Here is a 24,308-nt window from a genome sequence, read left to right as displayed (position 1 = left end):
ACACTTAGTATTCCTGGATTCTATAATATTTGCACATTTAATGAACATGAATTTACATTTATTTGTGACTTTGTCTCAATGGGTTCTCCTCTGGAGAGATTATAGAAACTTCTAAGGGAGCCAGTCATCATTATCAAGGAAAGAACGACCTATTTTTTATGTAGATAAAAGAGACACTGGGGCTAGTGAACAGGTTTGAAATTTGGCAAAAGAGTAACATTGAAAATAACTCGGAGCGAAGAGAGAGCTCTGGAGCTGGGAGAACTTCAGGAGGCTGAGGAGTAAGGGCATCAGAAGCCGAGATTAGAGAGTACTGGACAGTGTTTAAAGGAACTTGATGGCCATTTAAGGAGTTTCAACTTTATTCAATAAGTAAGTCTCATGAACAAAGAAGTTTACAGTGTTGTCAGTAGGGAAGCTCATGACCACACTTAGGTGTAGAAAGACTACTGAGGTCACAGAATGGAAAGTGGATGGGCTGGAAGTGGAGCAAACACTAATGATAAAAATGGCCCCAGATGAAGGTAGAGTGTGGGAACCAGGAGAAATGGGCAAGTTGGAGAGCTGATTTGGAGAAGAGTTGGTGAGTAAGAGGGAAGAAAAAAAATCAAGGATGGCAGTCAGGTTTTTAAGATAAAATGGATGATGAAGTGGGGAGAATTTGACAGGGGGATATGCAATCTCAGCCATGTTGAAGCTTGGCAGATGGACACCCACATGCATATACACCATGGAAGAGGTGAGTCTCCTGCTAAGGAAAGAGATACAGATTCAGAAGTTACTGGTACAAACCATCCAGCACCCGGTTTCACAAAATTTTAGATACTAATGAGTAGTTTCCAATGGGGGAAATATTTTTACTTTGGGATTTTCAGAAATTTAATTTATCAAAAGTAGTAACAACAATAATATATTCTAAAACATATGCATACACACCTGTCTGGCAACAGAGTCGTTTCTTATGTTGAAGCACAGGTCTTATGTTCACTAGCATCCTTGGGCTTGTCCAAAATTAAATCTGCAAAGGAGGATTTGAAAGAGTATCGGTCTGAGCTCAGACCTTTCAGGGAACAGAGATTATTTTATACAAAGAATTCCAGCATGTCTGCTCTGGCCATTCTTTATATAAAAGGGTCTTTCAGAATAAGCACGGTGACATTAACTTGTGAAGGAAGGTTGGATCGAGAACTAATTTCACACGTGTGACAATGTTTTTCTCATTGCTAATGTTTTCCAACTGTTGGTATGTGGGTAGAGAACTCCTCAGGGGAGACACTTCCAGGGGTATGAGAAAACCTATAGATCAGAAGTTCTTAATAGGGGACAATGTGTTTCTGCTAAACGAGTTATTGCTGTTTGTTCTTTATTTACTCAGTTTACTACTCTGTAGCATTTTGAAAACTCCTGCTTCCCAGATAGATAGAAAACCTCCTGATGGTACCCATATTGCTGGTCAACTAGAAAAGGTATGTCAATCTCTTCTTTTACACCTGTTTACCTGGAAGAGTGTATGTGATTGTGTTGGGGGGTTGAGTATGTGTGCTTTCCACACAGGATTGAAAAGCATGGTTTCTGAAAATTGCAGAAAACTAAATCAGTGTTATAAATTAAATCTACTGGCACACAGGCATGAGATGGGCCTTCCAAACACTAAGATTTCCTTGCACTCCTCTTAAACAGGGATAGATAGTTGTTTAAACCTGAGAAACGTAGAACCTAGTACCAGAAGAAAACAAAGTTTTGTTTGAATGATTATGTGCAATGGGATTGTGACAGATGCCAAATAAATAAAAATGAATAACAGGAACATGATTTTCCAGACAACTATGCATGAAGGGCTGTAGCAGATTATTTTAAACTTTTAGTTTTTGAATAAATCTCTTCAATATCTTACAATTTATTGCCCATAGATTTGAAAATTCGATCTGTCATTAAAGAGATTGCTCTCGTTTACTTTTCTCTCATTCCCAACTCTTGCAAGAAAAATCACATGAGCAAATGAACATACAGTGCACGTGGCAACAGTTCCACATTTAGGAAAAATGCTCAGCACACTGTTACTTATTATATTTGTTGACATCGTACCAATAAGAATTACAATATGTTCTAAGTTTTAAACCGATATTTTTTAACATTTAAAATTTAATTATTAGCTATTTGATACATTTGGAATGTGTACTACATATGTGTAAGTGATGAAATATAATAATAAAATGAACAACTATGAACCCACCATCCATTTAACAAATAGAACATCACCAATGTCATTGCATTTAAATAGGTGCTTCTTTTTTGTCCCATTCCTTTTCCTTCCCTGACAGGTAAGCATTACCTTGAATACAGTGTTTCTCTAATATGCTTTTCAAATTTCATTCAATGAATTGGCAAGAGAGGGTTTCAGGTAATCCCTGAAGCCAGCCTAAATTATTCTTGAATTTTTTCTAAGATCCTTTTATTTTGGATTAATTTTGTCCTTTTAGATTTGAATTCTAGCCCCATCTTCCATTTGTGGCCCTAATCCACTCTCCAGATTTGGCATTTTGAAATGGATTAAATAGGGGTGCCTGGGTGGCACAGTAGGTTAAGAGGTTAAGCATCAGACTCTTGGTTTCACTCAGGTTGTGATCTCAGACTTGTGAGATCTTCCAGAACCCATCTTATTGCCTATTCCTTATTTGTTGACTCAATATTATTATAATTCTCCATTAACATCCCACCTCAATTTTCATTTCATTCAGTAATATGTATATGTGCATATGTATGCACATATACATACATATATACACACATATATGTACATTTATATATAACATATGTAATATATAAAATGAATAAAATGCATTATTAAATGACCTTTATTGCCAATTCATCTCAAATTAACCTACAGTCTATCCAAAGACCACGAGCTTGCTATCTAAAAGCAGTTTCTGGAAAATTAGCTTAGCCCTACTCCACTACATCTAATTACCCAGGAAGGAAAAGCCTTACAATATAGAAATTCTGGCTCAGCCCTTACAGAGATGTTTCTGCAGAGCAAGTGTGGAATATAATAATACAAAGGGTAAATGCATCAAGATAGCAGCAAAACTGTAATGAAATAACTAATTAGAGTGTATTTTCTCAGAGCACCTGGGTGGCTCAGTTGGTTAAGCGTCCTTTGGCTCAGGTCGTGATCTCAGCGTTCTGGGATGGAGCCCACATCAGGCTCCTCACTCAGTGGGGAGTCTGCTTCTCTCTTTCCCTCTACCCCTGCTCATGCTCTGTCTCTCCCTCTCAAATAAATAAATAAAATCTTACAAAATAATAAAAATAAAAAATAACATAGAGTGTATTTTCTCAATTTTGACAATAAACTCATTCTAAATTATGCAATTATAATTAAATCCCGCCGGCTCTCTGTCCTAGTCTATGCAAATCTCCCCTATAATAGTTGGAGTGTTTTCTAGTCCTCACTAACTCTAATAAGTGATAGAGTTTTAACCTGTTCACGTGGATGATTAGGTTGTGAGGATTCCCATGTCTGGAACTTTCCAAACCTACTCTTTCTCAGTTTTATGCTATTATTCCTTATCAGACTTCACATTTCTATAATTTCAATCTTCCAAGATTCTTGTACTTTCCCAATTATTCTACTTATGTACATATGTTTGCCCATGATCTATTTTCTCCACTCTCTTAGTCTTTTTCTGCTTGAAACTCTAGGCACTCAGTTCCTTTTATCCTCTAGGCATGAAAACTTACAGCAGATGTGCACTGCATATGAGTAACTCACAAAAATAGAGGGAACTGGTCCAATATATGATGCCCTTCCTTACCAATTATCTTACCTATGGAGCACACTGAACAATTGCTATCACATCATCCTCCCCCGCTACAAAAACATTGCTTTTCTATCTTTCACTATTTATATCCTATAAAATTATATTTTTCCTCTATTTTATTTTCTAGTTTCATTTACTGGCTAAAATTGTTTTTTTTTTTTGAAACACTGACATTCTCCATAATAAATGACATCTGGTTAGTTTAGTTTCGTTTGTATATCTGCTTTACCTCTGCTTATTTCTGAAATTTGTATCTAAGAGATTCAGAACATTTTTATTTAATTGCATGTTTCAATAATTAATTCATTACCTATAACTGCTTTCCAAAGTTTGTAACTTGATATCCTTTGATAACGGTTATAACCCAACCCTGCTGTTAATCCATTCCCTAATAATGGCAGTGCTATTGCCTATCATTCATGAAGAAATGTAGAAACTTCAAGAGGGTATTTTCATGGAGGTAGACTTAGTCAGAGTTTATAAATATATTTACTCACAGATATTAATTAAATAAATGATTTCATACCAGTAAATTGACATTTTGATATCTTATTATTGGAAACTAAAAAAAAAAAAACCTTATTGGTCTTCAAACTTCAAGGAAATGCTTGCTCATGCACTGTTTTGTTATAGTAGTTTAGAACCCTCACTTACTTTCCATCACTAAAATGCTTTAGAAAAATGCTGACATTTGGACACAATGTCTTAATTTTCTGCTTTCAATTTAGGTGAGTTGGGGCCCAGGCTTCAGTATTTTAAAAGCATCCCCAGTAATTCAAAACTGCAGGAAGGGTTAAGAAAACTGCTCTATTATAATACTATTTAAGTATGTGTGAAAATTAACGTAGAAATAGTTTAAGACTATACTGTCAATGGATAATTTAACCCATGGAGATACTATTGCCTTGTGGTTCAGGTTATGGACTTTGAAAGTCAAACGGTATGCTTTTACAATTCTGAATGTGCTGGATCTGCAACTTAAAATTTACCTTCACGGGATGCCTGGGTGGCTCAGCAGTTGAATATCTGCCTTCAGCTCAGGGCGTGATCCTGGGTCCGGGGATCCAGTCCTACATCGGTCTCCCTGCGAGGAGCCTGCTTCTTCCTCTATGCCTCTGCCTCTCTCTCTCTGTGTCCCTCATGAATAAATAAATATTTTTTTTAAAAAAAGAATATAATAATAATATAGAATTTATCTTTACTATCAAGCTCCTTAAGGGTATCTCAGTTTTCTCATATGTAATACTGACCTCACAGAATTATCAAAAGGATTAAATGAAATAATGTACACAAAACATATAAAATACTTGGCATACAAGATACTTTCAATGAGTGATAATTATTTTTTTAGATTACCAAAAAAGGAAAAACTCAGATAAATGTTTGACTATAATAATATGACTTCCAATATATATTCTCAAATACATGTATATATATATATACCATTTTATATACACATATTTTAATATATATGCACATGTATTCTATATCCAGATGGGAGAAATAAAAACAATATAAATACTCAAAGTAGTCTAGAAAATTTTCCAAATTTAAATGGACATATATTAAACATTTATCATGCCAGTATTGTACTATTTTTATAACAAATACTGTATGGTGCAAAGAATAGATTAGGTGATTTAATTTGAAATAAGATGGCAAGCAATAAAACAAAAATTGGTTTCTGACGGCAATACTCTCTTTCAAATGAACCAAACTGACATTTAGCAGAGGTGGTTTCCTTATTCTCATACTATATAATTCCAGGGGCACTTGGCTACTAAAAGAACAGAGAATAAAGCACAGATAGTGGAGAAAAGTAATCCAATGGAGAGATATAAATATACTCACTAAATTTCTCAAAATCAAGATTTTTCCCACTGGGGCAATGCCTAAAACTTAGAAGAAAAATTAATTACTAGGAAATTCACTCAATCCAAACTCTAGACAGTCTTATACAAAGAGATAATCAAGACTAAAAGTCTACAGTAGGAGAGAACGAGTGAGTAAGCTATAATTTGGCATGGAAACAGTGGACCATAGTGGTTAAGAGTATGATTTTGCTAGCTCCTGGCTGTGTAGACTTGGGCATATTATATAACCTCTTTGTCACATTTTCCATACCCCTAAAATGGACACCTGTAGGTAATTTTTAAAAATAGTTTGTGTATTTATTTGAGAGAGAGAGAGGGAGAGAGCAGGAGTTGGGGGAGAGGCAAAGGGAAAGGGAGAGGGAGAAGCAGACTCCTTGCTGAGTGGAGAGCCCTACTTTGGGCTTGATACCAAGACCCAAGATCATGACCTGAGCGGAAGTCAGATGCTAACCCAACTGAGCCACCCAGGTGTCCCTGCATGTATTTTTTGAGATTCAAATGCAATGATTTAGTTCTGTGCTTAAAATTATATATATATATGACATATACATATATGACATATATATATCATCCTATCAATAAGTGTTGTGCAAGTGATACCTATTATGAGTATTATGTCTAATAACATTGAATATTATGAGAACATTTCATTTTTTAATATCACAAAAAGGTTATTATATTATTGAGTGATATAAAAAGAATAGTGTATAAGGTTTATGAATTTAGCTATATGATTATCATTCATAAAGGAAAATTGCAAAAAAATAAAAATAAAAACAATTACTAAATTGATACAGCTGCAGTAGAAAACAAATGGGGATTCCTCAAAAACCTAAAAATATACTACCATATGATCCATTTGTTCCACTCCTGGGTATTTACCTGAAGAAAATGAAGACACTAATTCAAAAAGATATGTGCAACACTATGTTTATTGTAGCGTTATTTACAATAGCCAAGATATGAGAGCAGCCCACGTGTGTACATGAGTAGATGGATGGATAAAGGAAATGTGGGGTATGTGTGTGTGTGTGTGTGTGTGTGTGTGTGTGTGTACAAAGCCATAAAAAATGAGATTTTGCCATTTGTTACAACATGGATGGACTTAAGAAGATATTATGCTAAGTAAATAAGTCAGACAAAGACAAATACCCTATGATTTCACTTATATGTGAAATCTGAAAAACAAAACAAACAAACAAAAACACAGAAACAGACTCATTAATACACAGAACAAACTGGTGGTTGCCAGAGAAGAGGGACATGGAGTGAGGGGTGAAACAGTTCAAGGAGATTAAGGAGTACAGACTTCCAGTTATAAAATACATGAGTCACAGGATTGAAAAGTGTGGTATGGGGAATATCAGACAATAATATCGTAATAATATTGGACGGTTATCATATGACCTCACTTATATGTAGAATATAAGAAACAATGAAAGAGACCATAAAGGAAGGGAGGGAAACAGAATGGGGAAAAATTGGAGAAGAGAACAAACCATGAGAGACTCCTAACTCTGGGAAACAAACAGGATTCCAGAAAGGGAAGTGATTGGGGTGGGGTGGGGTAACTGAATGATGGCACTATGGAGGGCACATAATGGGATGAGTACCCGGTGTTTATACTATATGTTGGCAAATTGAATTTAAACAAAATGTTTAAAAAACTAATATTGGATGGTGACAGATGGTAGCATACTTATCTTGGTGAACATTGAGTAATATGTAGAATTATTGACTATGTTGTACACCTGAAACTAATTACATATTGCATATCAACTATACTTCAATCATTTAAAAAAGTAATAAAGGGACACCTGAGTGGCTCAGTAGTTGGGCACCTGCCTTCGGCTCAGGTCATGATCCCGGGATCCGGGATCGAGTTCCGTATCTGGCTCCCTGCAAGGAGTTTGCATCTCCCTCTGCCTATGTCTCTGTCTCTGTCTCTCTCAGCCTATGACTTTCATGGTTAAATAAATACATCTTAAATAATAATAATAATAAATATATTTTTTTGCAAATTCATGATTTCATTCCAGATAATACTGTCAATTATTAGCAGCATGATGGTTGCTTTTGCTGTGTTAAAGCATGCCACATTCTTTTGTTTATAATTAAATGATACAGTCAATTAAATGACACAATAATTATAAAATAAAATCAACCACGTTAACCTAGGCAATGTAGAGGAAAGGGAAAGGTAAATGGTTTTTATTTTCATCTTACTCTTATCTTTATATTCTAATTTTCTACAATAGTTTTAGACTGATTTTATAACTAAAATAATATGTGTGTGTATGTGTGTGTGTTTCTCATTCTGTACTGAAAGGGCTGGTATAACAATGATAGTTTCTCTTCCTCGGATGTTTGGCAGAATTTACAAGTGAAGCCAATTAAGTAAAATTTTCTCTTTCCAATTACAAATTCAATTTCTTCAACAGTTATGTCACTGTTCAGATTTCTGATTTCTTTTTGTGTCAGTTTTATAACATGTATTTTTCAAGGAATCTGTTCATCTTGCCTAAGATTTATATAATGTGTCCATATCTTCTAATTATCTTATTAATGTCTATAAGATTTGTAATAATACCTACCACAGATATATTTTTCCCTTTTTTCTTCAGTGCTATAAGTGTTTATCAATTTTATTGACCTTTCCAGCGGACCCACTTTGGGGTTTGTAGATTGTTCTCTAGTTTCAATTTTATTGATTTATGGTTTTATCTTTAATACTTGCTTCTTTATGTTTACTTATTTTTAATTTGTCCTTTTTCAAGCTTCTGAGATAGAACCTTACCTCCTTGATTTCTTTAATTAAAAATTTTTATGAATAATGCCAAATCTGCACTAAAGTAAAAAGAATACTATAATGAATCTCCATTAATTATTATCCACCTTTGATAATCATCACTGTAAGCTGGCTTCATCCATCTATACTGCCTAACCACCATCCTTGCCAGTAAATTGTTAGTAGTTCCGGCAATGTATAATTTACAGATTGATCACAGATTAGAAATGCAGACAAGTGATTTTTAGTAAATGTATAAACATGTGAAACCATCACCACAATCTAGTTTTAGAACATTCCCATTAGGGGTGCCTGGGTGGCTCAGTCGGTTAAGTGTCTCCCTTTAGCTCAAATTATGATCCCAGAGTCCTGAGATCTAGCCCAGCATGGGCTCCCTCTGCTTCTCCCTTCCCTCTGCCGCTCCCTCAACTTGTGTTTTCTCTCTCTCTCTGAAATAGATAAATAAATTCTTAAAAAAAAAAAAAAGAACATTCCATCATCCCAATTTATAATCCCCTCAGCAGTCAATTCCCACTCCCATGCTCAACCCCAGGCAATCACTGATTATCTGTCCTTTTCATTTAGCTTTTCAGGAAATTTCATGTAAATCAAATCACACAATATGTAGTATTTTGTGTGTGTTTTTTAAAACTTATTTAGGTAGAATCATTGTATTTTTATTTATTTTTTAAATATTTATTTATTTATTTATTTGAGAGAGAGAGAGAGAGCACAAGCAAGAGGAGCAGCAGGCAGAGGAGAGGGAGAAGCAGGCTCCCCTCGGAGCAGGGATCCTGATATGGGGCTCGGTTCCAGGACCCTGGGATCATGACCTGAGCCAAAGGCAGATGCTCAATCAACTGAGCCACCCAGGTACCCCCAATATGTAGTGTTTTGAATCTAACTCCCGTCACTTACCCTAATGTTAGTAAGATGTATCCATGTTGCAGCAAGTTCCATTGTATCACTAAATAATATTCTTTTTTTAAAGATTTATTTATTTATTTATTCATGGGAGACGAGAGAGAGAGACAGAGAGAGACAGAGAGAGAGAGAGAGAGAGAGAGACAGGCATGGACACAGGCAGAGGGAGAAGCAGGCTCCATGCAGGGAATCCGACGTGGGACTCGATCCCGGGTTTCTAGGATCATGCCCTGGGCTGAAGGCAGCGCTAAACCACTGAGCCACCCAGGGAACCCCCAGCTAAATAATATTCTGTGTATAGACATATTGTTTATCCAGTCACCAACTGATGGACATTTAAATTGTTTAAGGCTCTTGGCTATTTCATGTAATGCTGCTATAAATATTCACATATAAGCCTTTGTGAGGACGTGTTTTGGTTTTTCTTTTGTCAGTATCTAGGAGAGGAATTACTAAATTGCATAGCAAAATTATGTTTAATTTTTCATGAAAGTGCTGAACTTCTCCCTTTTTATGCCCGCTAGAGGAGAAAATCTAGTTTCCAGTTTCCTCAGCTCTACCTAATACTTGTCAGAGCCTATCAGTTTTATTATAGCCATCAGAAATGTATGAAGTGATAGCTTACTATATTTTTAATTTGTATTATCCCATGACTATTGATATTGAACGTGTGTTTATTGACAATTTGTATATCTTTTTGGTGAAATGTCTATATACATCCACTATGAGTTTAATTGTATTTTCCCAAAGTTATTGTGAAGTCCCACCCCCTGGTACCTGTGAATTTGACCTTATTTGGAAATAAGAATTTCCCTGATGCAGTCATATTAACATGGAGTCATATTGGAGTAGGGTAGGACCTTAATTCAACATAACCAATACTTTTATAAGAAAGAGAGAGACAGAGGGAAGAGAACACCATATGAAGACACAGACACAGGAGGAAAAAACACTGTGTGATGACAGAGGCAGAGATTATAACAAGCCTGAGGCTAGGAAGAGGCAAGAACAGATTCTACCCAGAGCTTCAAAAAGAGCATGACTCCATTTGATTTTAGTCTTATAACCTCTAAAATAGTGAAACAATAAATTTCTGTTGTTTTAAAGCCACTGGTTTCTGGTACTTTGTTATAGCAGCCCTTGGAAACTGATACAGCATTTTTGCCAATTTTTAATTGGGTTGTTTATGTTCTTACTATGAGTTGTAGTTCTTTATATGGTCTGGATATGAGTGCTTTATCAGATACATAATCTGCAAATGTTTTCTTCCAGTCCGTGTCTTTTCTTTTTCTGTATTTTTATTGAACTGTTTCAGTTTTTTTTTTTTTAAGATTTTATTTATTTATTCATGAGAGACAAGAGAGAGGCAGAGACACATAGGCAGAGGGAGAAGCAGGATCCCTGCAGGGAGCCTGATGTAGGACTCTATCCCAGAACCCCAGGATCACACCCTGAGCCAAAGGTAAATGCTCCACCACTGAGCTACCCACGCATCCCAGTAAATAAATCTTAAATTAGGAAAGTGCTATGAGGCACCTGAGTGGCTCAGTGAGTTAAGCATCTGACTTTTTTTTTTTTTTTTTGACTTTTGATTTTGACTCAGGTCATGATCTCACCATTGTGAGATCAAGCACCATGTCAGGCTCTGCACTGGGCATGGAGTCTGCTTAAAATTATCTCCCTCTCCCTCTGTTTCTCCCCCACCCCTCACACATGCAGTCTGTCTCTAAAGAAAAAAAAGGCAGAAGCTCAACCACTGATCCACCTAGGAGTCCCTGAACTATTTTAGGTTTACATCAAAATTAAAAGGAAGATATAGAGATTACTCATATAGCCCCTGTCCCCAAACATGCATCACCTCTTCCATTATTAATATTCCCCACCAGATTGATTCATTGGCTACAATTGATGAACCTATATTAATTAACACATCTATGACACCCAAAGTCCATCATTTGCCTTGGCATCCATTCTTGGTGTTGTATACTCTACAGGTTGGATGAATGTATAATGACATGTAGTCATTGTGATAGTATCATACATCATGCTTTCACTGTCCTAAATGTTCTCTGTGCTCTCTATTCATCACTATCTCCACTTCCATCCTTTCCTTTTATAATGAAGTCTTTTGAAGTACACACAGTTTTTATTTGGTGAACCCCAATTTAATATAAGATTTTTGACAAAATGGCTCCTGCTTTTGATGCCGTATTTAAAAACTCTATACAACACAAGATCATCAATATTTCTCCAATATTTTCTTCTATAGGTTGAATAGCTGTCACTTGTAAATTAAAGCCTGTGACCAATATTTATATATGGAATGAGGTTAGAAAACTAAATTAATCATTTTATATAATTAATTTGGTAATTTCTTCTGTTTCTGATTCACTTGTTGAAAAATTTCCCATCGAATACTTTTGGCATCTTTGTTGAAAATTAGTTGACCATCAGTATAAGAGTTTATTTCTGGGTATTAATTCTGTTCCATTGGTCTGTATGTTTATCTCCATAGTAGTTTTCTCATTGTCTTGTTGCAGTAGCTTTATAATCAAGTTTGAAATCTTTATAGTAAGGTAGTAGAAGTCCTTCACTTTTTTCTTTTAAAACTAATTTTGCCTATTCGGGGTTCTTATTTCCATGTGAATTTTAGGGTCAGCTTGTAAATTTCTATTAAAAATTCTGTAGAAAAATTTGGATAGAACAGTGATCCTAACAATTTAGTTTTTCAATTTACAGACATGGAATGTCTCTCGATTTATACATTTAATTTCTCTCAGCAATATTTTATAATATTTACTGTTGAGGTCTTGCATTTTTGTTAACTTTATTCTTAAGTATTTTATTTTTGATGCTATTATAAATAATATTAAAATAATTATATAAATATTGTTGTTATTATATGGAAACTATTGAAAGTTCTTATATTGTTTACATGTGTTATGTTCATGAGAGTTATTGGCCTGTAGTTGTTTTCCTTGTGATGTTTTGGCCTAGTTTTGATATTATCAGACTAATACTGGCCTCCTAGAGGGAGTTGTGAAATATTTCCTCCTTCTTTATTTTCTATAAGATTCCATGAGGACTAATATTATTTCTTCTTTAAACATTTGATAGATATATCCAATTAAGCAAACTCAAATTAGCCTGTTCTTCATTGGAAGAACTTTAATTACTGATTCAATCATATCACTTGTTAAAAGTCAGTCAGATATTCTGTATCTTATCATTTTTGGTAATTTGTATCTTTCAAGAAATTATTGGTTTGATTCCATTGTATCAGAATTATATGGTTTCTAAAGTACAAGTCTGGAAATTAGGACACCAGGGTCAGTCTTCCTTTTTCTTGGATATCACTGGTAAAACATTTCATAATTCTGGCCAGCTAAACCTCTCATTTGACTTAGAAGGAAATGGCTAGATAACCTTTGAGGGACCAAAAATAAAGTGATCCTTTCACATTATGAACAAAAGAATGTCCCATTAAACAATAACACATTTAGTTGTTCCTTCTGGATGTTTTACTTTGAAAGTTCTTATATAGTTTATCTGTGTTATTTTTCACAGATGTGTTGTTTTTTTCTTCTGTTTGTTGATGCTGTGTAATGGAGCTTTGAAAATATTTATTATAATGTGTTTCCTTGCCCTATTGTTCCTAGGGCAAGAGGCCTGGAAAACTAAGGAAACTCTGATTTGAAAGCAAACATAAAATTTCGTAATATTTAAGATATCTGACAAGTCTGTGATTGGAGAAAAAGCAGTTTGGCAATCCTAACATGTCCTTTTTCTCACTGAAAATCCACAAATTTCTATTATTTATCAAAAATAATGGGATCATGACCAGTGTATTCTGTAAAATAAAACATTAAGTTTATTTAAAGTGATTTATTCTCAATTTCGTATAATTAGATAGTTGTCACTTATGAGACAGAACCTAATCCTGAGGCTTTCAAATATTTTTCTAAGTGACCCATAATAAGAAATGCATTTTATAACACAACGTAGAATGTGTGCGCTCACACAGGTGCGGGTACACACACACAAGCCTCTACCTTCCATACAGCCATAGGTGTATAAATGTCTCCAAAACAATATCTGAAGAATGCATAAGTGTACTTCATAACTATTCTGTTTCATCCTATTTGGTTTCATTTGTGTGGGAGGGGGGTTATCCATTAAATCGATTTTATCATCCACTAGTGGGTCACAACCCACAACTTGAAAAATATTGGTCCAATATATATAATGGGCATTTAAATCATGTACCTTATAGAACTCAAAGGTAAGACAACTTTTCAGAGGTGATATGCAAAGTATTAGCGAAAAGCTGCTCAGAGCAGACCAGTGGAGGGGCCCTTAGCCCTTCAATGTGCAAAGAGAGTTGGGAGATGACATACCTGCTTGCAAAATTTTATGTGTCAACACCACCTCCATGTGCCTACCTACTCAACCTTCACATTGTCCTTAATACAGCTTAGAAGATAAAAGGATGGTATAGGCAGATCGTTTTGCCACTTAGAGAAAGCTAAGGTTGAAGCAGGGCCTCACTCATTAAACTTATGATATTAGGTATATTGTTTTTCTAGGGCTGCCATAACGAAATACCACACACTGGGTGGCTTAAAACAATAGAAATGTATTGTTTTACACTTCTGGAGACTAGAAGTCCAAAATCAAGGGCCATGATTCTTCTGATACCTTCTGGAATCCTCCCTTGCCTCTTCTTAGCTTCTAGTGATTTGCTGGCAATCTTTGGCTTTTCTTGGCTTGCCGCTGAATGACTCCGCTCTCTGCTTTCATTGCCACATGGAATTCTTCCCATTGCCTCTATCTTCACGTAGTTGTCTTCCTATAAGGAGAGCAGTCATTGGATTGGCAGCCCTTCCTCCTCCAGTATGATCCATCTAAATCAACTATATCTGTAAAGACTCAATTTTTAAATAAGTTCACATTCTAAAGTACTGGAGGTTAGGACTTCATAATCTATTTTGTGGGACTGGCGGATTTCAACCTGTAACACTAGAAAACTCATTTTTCCACATTCTCAGATTTTATCTATCCAATATCACTATGTTGTAAGTTATAACTGCACTGTCAGGAAGCTTGGGGAGAGTACAATTGATGGAATTAGGGATACCAGATGAAAGGGAAAACAAGAAAATGTTGATTGCAAGTCTTGAAACTGCAGGAGAAAGCTTATATTTTAATTTGCAATATCACACAAGACTGTTCTGGGTATCCCACTCAGAACCATCAGGCACCACTCTCCAAAAGCATGTTCTTTTGCTTTCAACTCATAACTTCAACATAGAATTCATGTTTTCCTCTCTCCTCTTTCTGGCCAGCAAAAAAATTCTGAATTCCTAAAGTCATCAATTCCAGTCTAACAACTCCAGCTCGGATCACTCTTGTTTCATTATATTTGCAAGAATGCTGAGCTTTGGATTAAAAAGGAAAAAAAATCTATCAGCTGCATGGCTTTCCCCTGCTGAACTAGAGACCGGAAAATAAATGTTTGCACCTTTAATGACCTCTATTGTCCTGACTTCACAAAATCCCCAGTGGGCAGCTAATCCTTTGGAACAATACAGTACAGATGTTTCACATGATAAGAAGGCTAATTCCAGACCAATCAGAGCCACTCCAAATGTCAGCACACCAAAATAAAGTTAAAATATGGGGCAAACAGATGCAACCTCCACAGTCTGATCTCTTTGTTGGTGGGTCATTCTACAGTAATGGGTGATATCTCTGCTTTGTTTAAGGCAATGGCAACTTTCTCTTTAGTAAGAATTGAGCTGCCCTCTTCTCTTGTATTTGCTGTGTTCACTACTTTCAGGAAAACAGGAAAGGCTATAAACGCACCCCTCTCTCTTTTTTTCTCTCTCCATCTGTCTCCCTCTCCCTTTTTTTCTCCCTCTCATTTTTTGTGTCTCTTTTCTGATTTTCCTGATATTTTGTGATAAATTTAGAAAGGACAATAGATGCACAGAAAGTTAAAATTTTACAGTAAGTCAACTCCATTATGTGATATATTCACCATTGTAGTTTATCATCTTTTCCCCAATTTTCATTTTTAAATAAGGTTTTCATTTTGTTTCCTTGCCTACTTATTTGTTTTCATCCCATTTCTTAAGAAATAACAATATTCTGATGCTAATGAATTTGGTAATCTGAACCACAGCTCAGCTTTACCAACAGAACTATGGCCTACCCATAGCAGGTCTGTTTGTCTGATTATCTGTTTGGTTACTTTCTTACAGCTGCCTACAGTAGGAGTTACCATTAGTCCACCAAATGAATCGCAGTTTTTCAGTGACAGTGTTTGCTTCAAGAAATAATCCTGGTAGGGCAGCCCGGGTGGCTCAGTGGTTTAGCACCGCCTTCAGTCCAGGGCCTGATTCTGGAGACCTGGATCGAGTCCCACATTGGGTTCCCTGAATGGAGCCTGCTTCTCCCTCTGCCTGTGTCTCTGCCTCTCTCTCTCTCTGTCTCATGAATAAATAAATAAAATCTTAAAAAAAAAAAAAAAAAAAAAAGAAAGAAAGAAAGAAAGAATCCTGGTAGTATGTTTTTTCAGGAGAAAGTAAAGGCTTCCTAACTCTTAGTATGATCTATTTATGTCCTGGCAGTTGGGAATAGAGTAATTTAATTCCGCAGGCTTGATTTTTAAAATGCTCATTTAAACAATTCACACATTAAATGATGATGTGGTCTTTGTACTTGAAAAGACCCTTATGCAACATGAATAGTCTTTTTAAAGTCTACATTTGGCTGCTGACTTCTTGATTGCAGTGTCCTTATAAAAACTTTAATTCCACTCTGAGAAAAAAAAATACATAAATGACTATCCAAGCCAAATTTATACTAACTACAAGGGAACAGCCAGAAAGCCATAAGTTTTGGATCTTTGGAAAGGAAGAAATGCTTTTTATAAATTAATAAACATTTGGGGATAAAGATGGGAAGAAAATTCAATGTTTGGCAACAATCGGTCCTATAAAAAGGACAGATAATATAGCATTATGAAAAATATTTCTTAGAAGCAAAATCCTTTATTTGAAATACAACATTAATAAGTGGATTATTACTTTAAATGAAATCAAAGTCATAAGAATTATATTGAGACATTTTTGTTTTTCTATTTGATCAAATCCTTTCTTCCAAAAATATGTCTTATTTAATCTGTTCTGAAAAGAGTTATCATGAATTTCTTGGACTATTTCATAATTTGGGGCTTCTAAGTGTTAAGCTAACAAGAAAACTATGCATGAAGATAACTATCAGAACATTTGTAGGCTCATCCATCATAGTGAAGAAATATTTAAATATTCTGGGAAATTCTGCTCAGAGACATAGTGAGAGAGAAAACTTATTTAAAACAATAAGATTTTTCTGGTCACGTGCCATATTTCCTGCTCCATTGTGTTTGGCACCAGGAAACAACCTGGCATGAGCTGCTGAAAAATCCATCAGCAACTGTGTCAACTTTATCACTTCCTGAGCTCATGCTTGCAGGAAATGGATACAAAAACAGTGATTTAATACGGGAAAAATTAACTTTTGCTGTTTGAAAAATTAAAAAAATATATATACATTTCACACTTACTTGCTGTCTCTCTGTAGTAAATTAAATTGGAAATTTGTGCTAAGAATAGACAACGAATATATTCATACATCAGATGAGCCTTCATCTATGAAATGAAATTAAAAATGCAGTCCCTGTTTTTTTTCACTTAGATGTTATGCATATTTCTAAAAATTAAAAAAAATTAGACATATTTAAGTGTGAATTAAAAGGGTAGGAAGAGAAGATTGATGCACAGAATGTTAAACTCAGAAACACTAAACAATGCTACTTCCAAGAAGTAGTTGTTTTACTTCTTTCATGGAGATGTAATAGGTGATCAGAGTAGGTGATCGAATGAGAAAGAAGATTCCCAGGAATAATGGCAGAAACAACTCTTCATTGGGGATTTTAAAAGAAATGGAAAGATACACAATGTTTTCTTATACTACATTTGGAGGAGAAACATGACAAGTAAAAAGACAAAAAGTCCGTTAAGTGTTGGTGGCCTGAGACTACTCTTTCAGCCACAATCTATAAAACTATTCCATTCTCTCAATGCTCAGCTTGGCTAGAAATATTTATCTAATTATTTACCATTCTTGCAGCCGAGATATTAATAAATGATCATGGCTTAATGTGTATTCCCTAGAATATAACCTTCCTTGTTTATTTTTTTATCAAAGTTTTATGCCTTCTCTACCACACAAAATTTCTTTCAAAGAGCTCTGTCTTCAAACCTGACCAACACCTGCAAGATAAATTAAATCCAAATATTCCTTGACTGCTCTGGCTGTCAGAATAACCTAAATATTCAGGTAGACATATACCTCTGTCTTCTGGAATATGTAGTTAGGTCATATTTTTATTAGACTGATAATTTTGGAAACAAATAATTCTAGATTATCCCTAAACCCATACATCTAGCAATGTTTCAAGAATACTTTCCAATTTCTATAGTATCTAAAAACTCTTTCATAGATACCATGGCCTTAGATATCAGAATTTTTATTTCATAATTAATAATACGGGATTCAGTGACAAAAATGACTCCTCTGTGTCACATAACATGTAACTAGCAAAGTCTAGACTAAAAACCATATCTGTTGACTCCAGCATGCTTTTCAATATAAGCGTCCCCATGTGTTTCAAATCATGGCCTCCAGACTCCCAAGGGTATTGAGCTGAAAGCTCAAATGTCAACACAGAGACTAGATAGAATGGCCCCACTGGGATGCACCCCAAGCACCCCAGTCACTATGGGACCCTAGCAACTCTGCTTGAATTGATTTTACATATTAAGCTTTCCTCATAGACTTTTATTTGGAAAAGGGGGTTTGAAAATAAAACCATACACTCTACCTTTACTCCCCACAGATTAGTACTATAGTTACTGAGGCACTAAATCTAACTTTGACAAATGTACCTTGTGAGAAAGACTAGCTGATGAAAGATGAAACTATATAAGATTAACCTATAGAACTAAGCTATATGTCCTTCAACCCAATCTCCAAGTTGATTTCATAGAATAACACAGTGAAAAAGAGTTTGAAGAGTCAAATAATACATTTTTTGGCATTTTATTAATAAGAGAGCAATCAGAGACAAGGAGGTAAAGACAAATAACAAATGGTAAATTTAATACTCTTTTTCCAGCATTTTAAAACATAGATATACAAATTATTTTATTTAGACCAAAAAACTATACAATATAGAAAGTATCAGGCAATTATACTGACCTGTTATTCTCTACTAGTCCAAATTAAAAAAATGATATTGAAAGATAAATGTTTTCCAACTCTCAACTGAAATTAAAATTGCTATAAAAGTTTCCAAGTTTGCACTAAAATAAAGGAAATAAATGAAGCTTTACTAAAATAAAGCAAATGAATCTCCTAATCAACAGGAGAAATAGTGGGAGAGATTTCAGTAAATATTAAGAATATTTTAATATAAAAAAGAATATTTTAACATAAAATCCAAAGTGACACAAGCCTGCTTAGGGTGATAATGAATTCTCTGTCTCTATGGTACAAATGTCTGATAAAAATTGTATTGATTCATTTAAATATATAAGTGCTTCTCATTATTCTTAGTAGTTGCATTCTACAACATCACCATGAGCAATGAGCTTATTATGAACCATTTGCTCCTAGGAGAAATACCGGTAGTGGTTCCTATAAGCCTCTAGTTAAAGTATTTTCATCAATAGGTCAGTAAGTAACCTGTTTTATCATGTTTCCATTTAAAGACACCTTATTCCATATCATTGTTGAGTCTTTAACATTGATCTCACGACCAATAGCACTATAAACTATTCATGAATGAATTTAATTAACACCTGTATTTTCTTCATAAGGCACATCCCAGCCTTCTCACACTTGGTAAGTAACATCAGACAATACTTCGGCGCTATGCTTGGAGGATATTTGAAACACTGAAGTCACCACAACCACCATCACCAACACACAAATGAGAAATACCTGCCACTAAATAAAGTATGAAAAAGACACATTTGTGGTATGAGAACTGAAAGAAAGAAGGCAGAATGATGCCCGGTTCAGCCTCAGCTGGGTACCTGCACCATAGGCTAAGAAATTTTTTGCAGCTCTGTGCATATCCACAAATGATGGTGAAAATACTGCAAATATTGATGTGGGGGATTGCAAATAAACTGTAGTGAATAGGTGAATTCCCAAGTATGGGATCCATGGATAATGTGAATTTGCCTACTTGTTGAGAGACCTCCATATCTCCAAACGAAATGCATTTTTTTCCATGTTTATTTTACTAGAAATCTTAGCAACTATAAACAGTTCCCCACACCTGCCCTTCGGAAAGTTTCTCTTGCTTTCATTACCAGGATGGTGCACATTCCTTCCAGATGTTCATCTTTCCCTTCTGATTTCCTTTCTCAGTGTTTTTGGTGGGCTCCATCTCCGCCAACACTTTTTAAAATATTGAGTCTTTCAGGAAAAGTCTCAAAGCTCTTCTCCTCTCACTCTCTACCCTCCATGCACAGACTCTTCTATACTCAGAAGATGAACAAAATTTTATCTCTAGTTCAAATCCTTCTTCTGACCTTCAGACATATATACAATGGACTACTGGACACTTCAAGGTCTCAAAGGCATCTAGGAATCCATGTGCGTAACGTCGAATTTATGATCTTCCTCTACAAAACATGAACTTGCAGTCTGAAGAATTTATGAGCAAAAGGAACTTTGACGGCGTGAGTCCTGGGGAATATTTTGAAAATGATTTTCAGTAGCACACGGCAGTAGAGACAGTCTTCGTCTCAATATTATACAACTTGGGTTCTTCAGCACAAGAAAATGCAGACAGCCCTATAGAAGGCCTCTCATTGCCAGGGGGCAAGGACTATCATCTTGCCAAGCTATATCATCACCATATCTGGTAGTGTACTATGCTGACCTCAAGATTCAAGGCAGTGACATACGTGTCAAATAATCTCACTGGACTTCTTCCTAGCAACCAGATTAAACTTTCTGTTGGCAGTTTTGATAGAGCAGCAAGAATCCATAAATCTTAGCTTTCCCCACAATCTCTTGGCAATGATTTTTATATTAAGCTAAATAAGCTAAATTTTATAAGATGATATTGTTCTGATTACACATTTATACCTTCCAAATCTATGCAGAGTATGTATCACTTTTTTACTGATAAAATCACTAACATCATCCATAATTGTATAAACATAGGTGATCATTTTTATCAGCCTTCTGTATCTCTGTTTATGTATTTTATAAAAAATTCAGCCTTTGATTGCACAGATCAAGGCAAGTATTTATAAAGGGTAAGTGATGGCACTAGTGAGGCTTTAAAATTCCGCATTTGCTTATTAGACGAATAGTTTTTCAGTGTTCTGGTTAATATAAATTTTGAAATTCCAAATTGCATATCTTGCAATCTTGATGGTACTTAATAAACATCTCTGAATGAATTGACGCAGCAGACAATGAGAGGAGGAGGAAAGACACATTTTTGCACATTTTCAGGTGCTTTTTCTCTTTCCCAAAACAGCACAAACTTTTCTAAATGGCCAACATTACTTGTCCTCTGATTTATTTTTTTTAAATTAAATAATCAAATTTATTTATTTTTTTCAAAGGTAACAAAGGCTTTTTTTTTTAAGATTTTATTTATTTATTCTTGAGAGACACACAAAGAGAGAAGCAGAGACACAGGCAGAGGGAGAAGCAGGCTCTATGCAGGGAGCTCGATGTGGGACTCGATCCCTGGACTCCAGGATCACACCCTGGGCTGAAGGCAGCGCTTAAACCGCTGAGCTACCTGGGCTGCCCTAAATTCATTTTTTAAATAAATTAGTCTTAGGACTTTGTAGCTTGTGGAAATTCTTTACAGATTCAGATAATAAGTTGACGGGCAGTTTTAGTTTATGTTATTGCTTTAAATTTAACTTAATTAAAATTTAAACATCCTCAAGTTTCATAATTAAGAATACTGGATTCAGTGACAAAAATGACTCTTCTATGTCACATAACATGTAACTAGCAAAGCCTAGACTACTAAAAACCGTATCTGTTGACTCCAGCATGCTTTTCAATATTAGTGTCCCCATGTGTTTCAAACCATGGCCTTCAGACTCTTGAAGGTATTGAGCAGAAAACTCAAATGTCAACACAGAGGCTAGATAGAATGGCCCCACTGGATGCACCCCAAGCACCCCAGCCAGTACGGGACCCAAGCAACTCCATTTGAATCAATTTTACATTAGTTTTTATTTGGAAAAGGGTTTTTTTTTTTTTTAATTTTTATTTATTTATGATAGTCACAGAGAAAGAAATAGAGAGAGGCAGAGACATAGGCAGAGGGAGAAGCAGGCTCCATGCACAGGGGGCCCGATGTGGGATTCGATCCCGGGTCTCCAGGATCGCGCCCTGGGCCAAAGGCAGGCGCCAAACCGCTGCGCCACCCAGGGATCCCGGAAAAGGGGGTTTGGAAACAAAACCACACACTCTATCTTATCCTCCACAGATTAGCATCATAGTAACTGAAGCACTAAATCTAACTGACAAATGTAAAGTGTGAGAAAGGCTGGCTAACAAGAAGATGAAGCTATGTAAGGTTAACCTATAGAACAAAGCTATATGTCCTTCAAACAGCCTCTAAATTGATTTCATAGAAGTGTTTACTGTTTCTCATATAACTTCCACGGGGTCATTCTCCTTGATGATTCTCCTTGGTGAGTGTATCTCCCACATAGCAATTCATGACCCAACCTCCTTTTATCATATGGCTCTGATTTATGCTAAAGTTTTGAAGATGTATACTTGGAGAAAAAGCATAGAAAAGGATGAACTGCTTCTTAACCCACCAAAAAGACAGTACTTAACTCTGAAAACAAATGTCAATAAAGTCATCTACTTGATGATTGTTTCTTATCATCAAATACAAAATCACCCTAGTGTGAACCAATATATTGGATATTTGTAAATATACTAATTCATTACAAAAGATCCTTGAGGTCAAGGATATTTTTGTTTACCTCTATATTAATCTTCTTACAGCTATTTTTTTCCTTTCCATATGTTAATTCATCTAGTCCGTCCTCTAGCCATCCTGTCTAAGAGGACATGAGATAGAGTTGTAAGGCCCCTGCCAAGAGACCCAGGCCTACTAAAAGACTGAGACTTATCATAAAATTAAAGAATGTTTTCCCTTCCTTCACATCTAAAGAGCTCTAATGTAGTAATAGTTGTTTTCAGCTGAAATACCTGCAAGATTCTGAGGGGGAGTATTTAGAAAAGCCCAAAGTCAACAGAGGAGAGAAAATAGAGATATTTGGAAGAATTTGAAACCCCTGGCACTAAAGCTATGGCAAATATCAAAGACAACCCAACTTCTCATCAGATTAACATAAATCCTCCCACTAAAAGCTTATTTTTCCAAGTTCCTATTACTTGATAAACATGCTGAACTTTCCAAAAATAAATAACAAGGCATGCCAAAGGCAAGTAAAAATACAGCCAAAAGAGGCCAAGCAATTACGAGAATCTGACTCAAATATGATAAAGGTTGTCAGAGTTATGAGACAGGGAATGTAAAATAATTATGATTAGTGTGTTAAATACTATAACAAAAATGAAGAAGGCCTTTGACTGACACAATGATAGATTCAATATAGCCAAGGGAAGACTAGTAAGCTAGAAGAAAGATCAATAGAAATATACCAGACTTATATGTAAAGAGGGTAAAAAAGAGAAGGAAAAAGAGAAAAGAGTAGAACATAAAAGAACTGTGAGTGTGTGGGACAATTTCAAAAGGCGGAACATATACATTATTGAACTATCAGAAACAGAAGTTAGAAGAAACATCAAAGAAATGTTTGAAATAATGATATTTGTGAAATATCCAAAATTAATAACACATACCAAACCATGGATTAAGGAAGCTCAGATAACATTTTATGAGCCACATACCAAAAATGATACCTAGGCAAATCATATACAAACTGCAGAAAACCAAAGACAAAGAGAAAGATTTGAAAGAATCTAGAGGGAAGACAGTATGCTTTACTTATATAGGAACAAGGTTAAAAATTAAAGCAAATGTTTTGTCAGAAATTATTCAAGCAAAAAGAGAACAGAATGAAATATTCAAATTATTGAAAGGAAAAAAATAATCCAATAATCTAGTATGCTTTATGCAGTGAAATTATACTTCAGACGTGAAGGAGAAATAATGGCTTTATCAGACAACTATAAGCTAATGGGAAGTCACAGCTAGCATATTTGCACTAAGAAAATGTTGACTAGGGATGCCTGGGTAGCTCAGTGGTTGAGCATCTCCTTCTGCGTGGAGCCTGTTTCTCTCTCTGCTTGTGTCTCTGCCTCTGTGTGTGTGTGTCTCATGAATAAATAAATAATGTCTAAAAAAATGTTGACCAGAAGTGATTCAGGGAAGAAGAAAATTACTTAGGTTAGAAACTCAGATCTACATAAAGAGAGTGTTATAAAAGGAATATATGATGACAAAATAAAATCTTTTAAAATTCTTACTATCAATTTAACTAAAGATAGTTACATATTTAAAGTAATGATAGTAAACATATACTGGATATTATAACTGGTCGATAAGAGATATGAATGGCAGAAATGTCATAAGGGATAGGAGGGAAAAATTGGAACTACTCTAAGTTACTTGCACTATACATGAAACAGTATAGTGTTACATGAAGATGCAGTTAAATTAGTTAAAAATGTATACTGCAAACTCTGAGGATAACCAATAATATTTTAAAAGGATATAATAGATATGTTAAATAAATGTATAATTAACATCAGAAAAAA

At 35.2% G+C, this 24,308-nt stretch overlaps 1 long non-coding RNA gene across 1 annotated transcript in view; it reads left to right on the top strand.

The window, feature by feature from the left end:
• Positions 1 to 418: 418 nt before the first annotated feature.
• LOC112656910 (uncharacterized) overlaps positions 419 to 24,308 on the top strand; it is a 28,987-nt gene continuing 5,097 nt past the window's right edge. Inside the window, exons 1-2 of the long non-coding RNA XR_003134740.2 lie at positions 419 to 583; positions 1,376 to 1,466. This is a non-coding gene — a long non-coding RNA (uncharacterized LOC112656910). The remainder of the gene's footprint in view (positions 584 to 1,375; positions 1,467 to 24,308) is intronic.

The sequence above is a fragment of the Canis lupus genome, chromosome 8 (assembly GCF_003254725.2).
Source record: "Canis lupus dingo isolate Sandy chromosome 8, ASM325472v2, whole genome shotgun sequence".
NCBI classification, from domain to species: Eukaryota; Metazoa; Chordata; class Mammalia; order Carnivora; family Canidae; genus Canis; species Canis lupus.
This window is presented reverse-complemented; position numbering and strand designations above follow the sequence as displayed.